Source organism: Sapajus apella, unplaced genomic scaffold, assembly GCF_009761245.1.
Source record: "Sapajus apella isolate SASKATOON/1434 unplaced genomic scaffold, GSC_monkey_1.0 scaffold84, whole genome shotgun sequence".
Classification (NCBI taxonomy): domain Eukaryota; kingdom Metazoa; phylum Chordata; class Mammalia; order Primates; family Cebidae; genus Sapajus; species Sapajus apella.
This window is the reverse complement of record NW_022437024.1, coordinates 583,667-592,634: the sequence shown is the minus strand read 5'-3', so window position 1 is coordinate 592,634 and position 8,968 is coordinate 583,667.

The window sequence follows — 8,968 nt, the reverse complement described above, 5'->3', positions numbered from 1 at the left end:
AAAAAAAAAAAAAAAAAAAAAAATGTGGAGTAACAAAGTTACCACAATACTAGCTTTTAGATTTTTTTTTTTTTAATGTATTATTAGTCTCTTGCTCCAGCATGGTGACTCACGCCTGTAATCCCAGCACTTTGGGAAGCCCAGGCAGGTGGATCCTTTGAGGGCAGGAGTTCGAGATCAGCCTGGACAACATGGTGAGATCCCATCTCTACTAAAAATACCAAAGGTAGCCCGGCATGGTGGTGAGTGCTGGTAATCCCAGCTACTAGGGAGGCTGAGGCAGGAGAAGTGCTTGAGCCCTGGAGGTAGAGGTTGCAGTGTGCTGAGATCATGCCACCACGCTCCAGTCTGGGTGATAGAGTGAGACTCCAGCTCAAAACAAAATGCGTTACAAACACTTGTCAAAATAATACTAGCTTTGGGTTGGGCGTAGTGGCTCATGCCTGTAATCCTAGCACTTTGAGAGGCCAAGGCAGGCGGATCACCTGTTTGAGAGCAGCCTGGACAACATGGTGAAACCCCGTCTCTACTAAAAATATGAAAATGAGCTGGGCATGGTGGCACACACCTGTAACCCCAGCTACTTGGGAGGCTGAGGCATGAGAATTGCTTGACCCCTCCAGGTGCAGAGGTTGCAATGGGCTGAGATTGTGCCACTGTACTCAATCCTGGGTAACAGAGCAAGACTCTGTCTCAAAAAAATAACAATAATACTAGCTTTGGTAGTGGCCTATGTATTTACCTTCATTGAGATCTTTATTTTTTCAAATGGCTTTAATTACTTTAATTACTGTACCCTGAAGGACTCCGTTTAGCATTTCTTGCAGAGTAGATCTAGTCTAACAAACTCAATCAGCTTTTGTTTATCAGGAATTAGATTCCCCCTCATTTTTGAAAGATAATTAATATGGTTTGGCTGTGTTCCCCCAGAAATATCATCTTGAATTGTAGTTCCCATAATCCCCACGTGTCGTGGGAGGGACCTGGTGGGAGGTAATTGAATCATGGGAGTGGTTTCCCCCATGCTATTCTCGTGATAGTAAGTTCTCACGAGATCTGGTGGTTTTATAAGGGGCTTCCCCCACTGCCGGACTCTCATTTTTCTCCTGCTGCCATGTGAGGAGGAGTTTGTTTGTTTTACCTAAGGCCATGATTATAAGCTTCCTGAGGCTTCTCCAGCCATACCGAACTGTGAGTCAATTAAACCTCTTTTTTGGTGGGGCTGTGGGGCACCCTGCTTGGGTGCCGCTGCATTGTCCTTGGGGCAATACACCTGATCTGGCCGTGGGGCCTGCATGGAGCTTGCTGCTGTGTCAGCACCTGGAGGGGCCAGCCAAACCCCACACTCACTCCCTCGCGTGCTCCCTCCCACCAGGGTCTGCCCAGTAGTTGGGCTCCCCTGCTGCGAGCCCATCAAAGGGGTGGAGAAAAATCCTCCGTCATTATCTTCATATTTCCTGATTCTTCTGCTTCCTCAAATCTGTCTTTAATTTTGTTTAGAGAATTTTTTTTTTTTTTTGAGACGGAGTTTCGCTTTTGTTGCCCAGGCTGGAGTGCAGTGGCACGATCTCGGCTCACTGAAACCTCTGCCTCCTGGGTTCAAGCGACTCTCCTGCCTCATCCTCCCGAGTAGCTGGGATTACAGACATGTGCCACTACGCCTGGCTAATTTTTGTATTTTTAGTAGAGACGGGGTTTCGCCATGTTGGCCATGCTGGTCTCAAACTCCTGACCTCAGGTGTCCGCCCGCCTCAGCCTCCCAAAGTGCTGGGATTACAGGTATCAGCCACCACGCTCAGCCACTTAGTGAATTTTTTATTTCATTAATTGTACTTTCAGCTTTCAAAATTTCTTGTTGTTTTCTTTTTAGGTTGCTTGTCTCTTTATTGATATTTCTATTTTATCCATACATTATTTACATATTTTTTTCTTTCTCCACATTTCTTTTGTTCTTTTTTGAGAATCTTTAAAACAGTTGTTTGAAAGCCTTTCTCTAGTAGATTTGCCACCAGATCTTTTTCAGAGACAGTTTCTGTTGCTTTATTTTTTTCCTTTGGGTCATACTTCTCTGTTTTTCTGTATACCTTGGGTCATACATTCCTGTTTTCCTGTATGCCTTGAATTTTCGTTGTTGAAAATTAGACATTTGACTCTAATAATATGGTAACTGTGGAAATCAGATTATTCCCCTTCCCTAGGGTTTGCTATTTTGTGGTTTGGGTTTGTGTGGTTTAGATTTATTTTCATTTATTTATTTTTGAGACAGAGTCTCGCTCTGTCGCTCAGGCTGGAGTGCAGTGACACAATCTCAGCTCACTGCAACCTCTGCCTCCTGGGTTTAAGCATTTCCCTGCCTCACTCTCCTGAGTAGCTGAGATTACAGGCATGCACCACCATGCCTGGCTAATTTTTGTATTTTTAGTAGAGACGGGGTTTCACCATTTTGGCCAGGCTGGTCTTGAACTCCTGACCTCGTGATCCTCCTGACCTCGTGATCCACCTCTCTCGGCCTCCCAAAGTGCTGGGACTATAGGCAGGAGCCACTGCACCCGGCGAGTTTTGATTTTTCATTGTTGTACACTGTCTCTGTTCCAAGGATCACCCTGAGGTATAAACTTAAGTCTTGTGAGGTCTTTTCTGAGTCTGTGTCTCTCTTTGGACATGCAAGGTCAATTTTGTATTTTCCCCCCAAATACAGTTGCTTTTAAATATCCTAGTCTCATTGTCTGGCTCCCCAAAGGGGAAAAGGTTAACAACGAAATGGAGAAAAAGAGGGCACAGGCCCTTTAAATTTCCTGGTAGTCACATCAGCTGGAAGGGGAGGGGCTTGTAGTCATGGGGAGAGGTCTAATGGGTCAGACTGACAGACAGTGGCTGCCACCTCTTTACCTGCACCCCTTTGATTAGAGCAGGAGTCAGCAATCAGTGCACAGATCTCTGATTGAAGAACACGGTTCTTTTTTCCACTCTGCCTACCACAAGCTGTGTGCAAACTTCTCCAGGAACAAGTGCACCATTGCTTGCCGTAGACTGGAGTTGGGGGATCGGTAGCTGCTGCTGTGCTAAGAGCTGAAGTTGATGAAATTAACTGTAGTATCCCTGCTGAAGCTTTTGCCTGGAAGTTGCAAACATTTAATAGACCAGAGTTCCAAAATAGTTATTTCAGATTGATTCTGTCCAAGCTATTGTTGTCTAGGTGGGAGACCGATTTCTAGCGTTTCCTACTCCACCATCTTCCCAGAATCCTTTCCTATCATTTATGTATGTATTTATTTATTTATTTAGAGATGGAGTCTCACTCTATCGCCAGGACGGGAGTGCAGTGGTGCAATCTTGGCTCACTGCAACTTCTGCCTACCAGGTTCAAGCAATTCTCTTGCTTCAGACTCCCGAGTAGCTAGGAGTAGGTGGTACAGGCATGTAAACTACCATGCCTGGCTAATTTTTGTATTTTTAGTAGTGACAGGGTTTCACCATATTGGCCAGGCTGGTCTCGAACCCCTGGCCTCAGGTGATCCACCTGCCTCGGCCTCACAAAGTGCTGGGATTACAGGCGTGAGCCATGGTGCCTGGGCTCATTAGTGTTTTTATTGTCATAAGTTTTACTTCTGAGTTTTGTAAATGCCATAATATACTGTTACTATTTTGCTTTAAACAATTGTCTTTTAAATATAAAGAAAGATACTTTTATTTATCTGCATATTTATTATATCTGATGCTCTTATTCCATTGTAGAGATCTGGGTTTCCATCTGCTACAATTTTCCTCAGGCTGAGCGTTTCCTTTGGTGTATCTTCTACTCTTCGTCTGCTCATGACACATTCTACTTTTCAAAATTCTGAAAACGTCTTCATATTTTCTCCTTTTTCCTGATCAGTCAAGCTAGAGGTTTTATTGATCTGCTCAACAAACCAGCTTTTGGGTTTGTTGACTTTTTTCACTATTGCTTGTTTTCTATTTCTTTGATTCCCTTTCTCATGCCTACTCTGGATTTGCCTTTTCTAGTTTGGGATACAAGCTGAATTCATCGGTTAGTGACAGTTATTTTCCAGTGTAGCTATTTAGTGCTTTAAAGTTTCCTTTGCTAAAGTGAAGTACTAAGTGCTACCTTAGTGCCTCTCACAAATTCTAGTATGCTGTACTTTCATTTTTAAGTTCAAAATACTTCTAATTTTCCTATTGATTTGTTATTTGTCCCATGCGTAATTTAGACATGTGTTACTTAGTTTCCAAGCGTTTGAGGGGTTTTCCAGATATCTTTGTTATTGATTTCTAATTTATTTCCAGTGTGGTCAACAAACATTCTTTAAATGACTTGAATCGTTTTAAATTTATTGAGATTTCTGGTTCAGAAGATAGTTCAATGTTTTAAAGGTCCCATGTGCAGAAAAAAAAAAAAAAAACAGCAGCAGAATTTTTCTGCTGTTGTTTTTATTTTTTGAGATGGAGTTTCGCTCTTGTTGCCCAGGCTGGAGTGCAATGGTGCCATCTCGGCTCACCACAACCTCTGCCTCCTGGGCTCAAGTGATTCTCCTGCCTCAGCCTCCGGAGTAACTGGGATTACAGTCATATGTCATCATGCCCTGCTAATTTTGTATTTTTAGTAGAGACGGGGTTTCTCCATGTTGGTCAGTCTGGTCTCGAATTCCCGACCCCAGGTGATCCACCTGCCTCAGCCTCCCAAAGTGCTGTGATTATAGGCGTGAGCCACTGCACCCAGCCTGCTGTTGTTGGTTTTAATGCTCTGAGTTTTCAAATCTGTACTGTGTTTACTGATTTTCTGTCTACTTGTTTTATCAATCATTGAGAGATGTTGAAATCTCCACCTATAATTGTGAAATGTTTTTGTATATTGCTCCTCGCCATTCTATCAGCTTTTGCTTCATGTATTTTGAGGCTGTTATTAGATGCATAACATTAGGATTGTTTTGTCCTTTGATGAATTGACTACTTTAATTATTAAATGACATTCTTTATCCCTGATGTATTAGTCCATTTTGCATTGCCATAAAGGAATACCTGGGACTGGATGACTTATAAAGAAAAGAGGTTTATTTTGACTCACAGTTCTACAGACTGTACAAGAAGCATAGTGCTGGCACTGCTTCTAGTGAGGGTCTCAGGAAGCCTACACTCATGGCAGAAGGGGAAAGGGGAGTAGGCATGTCAAATGAGAGAGGGAACAGGAGAGACGGGGAAAATCTCAGACTTTTTAACAACCAGATCTTGTATGAACCCATTACTTCAGGAATCCCTCCCATTCATGAGGGATGCACCCCTATGACCAAAATACCTCCTACTAGGCCCATCTCCAAAATTGGGAATCATATTTCAACATGAGATTTGGAGGGGACAAACATCCAAACTCTATCACCTGGTAACATTGTTTGCTTTGAATCCACCTGGATTAATATTAATGTAGCCACTCCATTTTCCTTTGACTGGTGTTAAGGTACATCTTTCCATCCTTTGACTTTTGTTTTTTTGGCAGGATCTCACTCTATCACCCAGTCACCCAGGCTGGAGTGCAGTGATGTGAACATCACTGCAGCCTTGACCTCCTGGGCTCCAGCAAGCTCCCTCTTAAGCCTCCAAAGAAGCTGAGACTATAGGCATGTACCACCACAACTTAATTTTTGTGTGTTTTTTGTAGAGATGAGGTTTTGTTAAGCTGCCCAGGCTGTTCTTGTATTCCTGGACACAAGCAGTCCACCTACCTTGGTATCCCAAAGTGTCCATCCTTTCACCTAAGGCTGTTCATATCTTTGTAAAGTTTTTTTTTTTTTTCTGTAGGATGTGTATAAAGTTGGTCTGACTTTTTAATCCAACTTGATAATCTCTGTCATTTAATTGGAATATTTATATCATTTGCACTTATTGTGATTATTCATATGGTTGAGTTTAATAGACCACTTGCTGTTTTCTTTCTGTCTCATCTGTCCTTTGTTCCCTTTTTCCTCCTTTTCTGCCTTATAATGGATTATTTTTCATGATTCCATTTTACCTCCTTTGTTGGCTTGTTAGCTATACATTTTGTATGAGTTTGTGTGTATGTGTTTATGTTTTAGGGGTTGATTTTGGGCTTATAGTATATATTTTTAATTTAACACAGTCTCTTTTTTATTTTTTATTTATTTTTTAATTTTTAATAGAGATGGGGTTTCACCAGGTTGGTCAGGCTGGTCTTGAACTCCTGACCTCAGGTGATCCATCTGCCTTGGCCTCTGGAAGTGCTAGATTACAGGTGTGAGCCACTGTGCCTGGCCCACAGACTACTTTCAAGTGAAATTATGCACTTCACATATAGTGTGGAACTGTACATTTGCGCTTCCATTTCTGTCTCTCACTCTCTGTACTACTATTATTATACATTTTAATCTGCAATATAAACCCCATAACACATTATTATTTTTTCTTTTAAATAGTACATTATCTTTTCACTAAAAATTCTTTATATTTACCACATTTTATCATTTCTGTTGCTCTTTTTCAGATACAGATTTCTATTTGGAATAACTTGACTTCTACTTAAGAAATTTCTTTAATATTTATTATAGTTTAGGTCTGCTGATAAGGAATTCTTTCAAGTTTTGTGCATCTCAAAGTGTTTATTTTCCTTACATTTAAAAATCATCTTTCGACTGGGTATAGAATTATGCATTTATAGTTTTTTTTTTTGTCCCTTGATACTTTAGAGAGATTACCATTTCTTTTGTGTTATTCCCCAGAAGTGTGCTGTCATTTTAATTTTTCTTTCTCTGCACATGCCTTTTTCTCTGCTTGCTTTGAAGATTGTCTTTTCCTTTATCACTGGTTTTGAGCAATTTATGGTGTGCCTGGGTGTAGTTTTCTCCCTGTCCCTAGTTTTGGTGCTTGGCATTTGCAGAATTTCTTGGTTCTGTGGGTTTATAGTTTTCATCAAATTTGGAAAATCTTCACTTCAATTATACATCTATTAGGCCATCAGAAGTTATTCCAAAATTCACTATTGCTTTTTCCCTCAATCTCATTTTTCTCTGTTTTATTTTGGATCTATTTTTACTTATCTGTTCTTCTATGATGTCTAATCTGCTGTTAATCCAGTCCAGCGTGTTTTTCATCTCAGATGTTATGGATTTCATCTCTGGAAGTTTGGCTTGAGTCATACTTATAAATTCTATGTGTACTTTGCATGTTGTCTTTCTTCTAGCTTATTAAACATGTGAAATACAGTTATCATAGTTTTAATGTCTAATAATTCTATCATCTATAACATTCTGGCTTTCCTGATTTTTCTTCTCATGATGGATTGCATTTTGCTGCTTTTTTGTATGCCTTGTAATTTTTTATTGGAAGCTAGACATTGTGACTGTTAACTTGTTGGATGCTGGATATTTTCATAATTCTACAGATATTCTTGTGTTTGTTCTAGAACACAGCTTAGCGACTTGGTAACAGTTTAATCCTTTAAGCTTTTGCTCTTAATCTTTAGGTTGTGCAGAACCAGAAGAGTGCTTAGTGTAGGGTTAATTTTTGCCACTTCGGAGACAAAATTGTTTTGTATATTCTACCTATTGCTAAAATAGGCAGTATTCCTGTCCTTGAGTAAGCTTTGGAGAGTGTTCCCTTTAATATTTTCAGGTGGTTCTTTTCTTGGGTAATCTCTTCATGTACATGTTTTGATCAGTGTTCATCTCAATACCTAAGGGGAAATATCTGCAGGTCTCTAGAGCTTTGTGTGCCACCCTCTTTTATCCTTTATCAGACTTGCAAACTTCAGCTGCTCTGACCTTCCTGGACTCCTAGCTCTATTCCCTCTATTTAGGGAGCTGGTGAACTCTGCGTGAGTTCCCCTCTCTCCAGCATGGCCTAGAAACTCTTTACATGCAATACTCTAGAGCAAACATAGGGCTCACTTAGATTCTCATCTCTCAGGGACCAGTTCTCCATTACCTGGTGTCCGATGCCTTGAAAATCATTGCCTCACATAGTTTGTCTTTTTTCTTTTTTTTAGTTGTTTCAAGCAGGAGATTCAATCTGGTTAGTTAGTTCATCTTGACCAGGAGCTGTAGATGATATTGGAAACACCTGGAGAGCTTGTTACAAGTACACATATCTTGTAGGCATATGCCAGTCATACTGATTTACAAACTATATCAGTCAGACAAGGGTATGGTTCTACAATTGTGTGCCAAAACTATCCCAGGCATTAGATATATAAAGTTAAATTAGGCTTAGCACCTGTTTGTAAAAGACTTTGCAATGCACTGTGAAAGACTGGGTAAACCAAATCTTATGGTACAATGTATTAAGCATAATGCCTATATGCAGGGTAATTTGGAGCATTTTATGGGGAAAGGCATCCAAATAGAGCCACATGATGGCCAAGGGAGGGTTAGCAAATGAGTCCTGGAGGAAAGGGAGGAAGTTTGGAAAGATGTGCTAGAGTTAGTTATTTTAGTGGGAATGGGGGAAAGGAAGCCAGCAGTAAAGAACACTGAAAAAACAGAGTATACTGTTATGAAGGCTCAGAAGTACCAGATTTTGGGGAAATCTGAGTTTGGAATGGTGGGATTAGAGCAGAGGAAGAGTTGGTCTTCAGTGTCTCCATCTATAAAAGGAGACTCTATCCCTAATGCTGATGACTTTCATGTGGGAGAAGAAAATAAAAGAGCCAGGCATGGTGGTGCGTGCCTGTAGTCCCCGCTACTCGGGAGGCTGAGGTGGGAGGATCGCTTGAGGCCAGGAGTTCTGGGCTGTAGTGCGCCATGCCGATTGGGTGTCCGCACTAAGTTCGGCATCAATATGGTGACCTCCCAGGAGTGGGGGACCACCAGGTGGCCTAAGGAGGGGTGAACCGGCCCAGGTCGGAAACGGAGCAGGTCAAAACTCCCGTACTGATCAGTAGTGGGATCGTGCCTGTAAATAGCCACTGCCCTCCAGCCTGGGCAACATAGTGAGACCCTGTCTCTTAAAAAAAAAAAAAAAA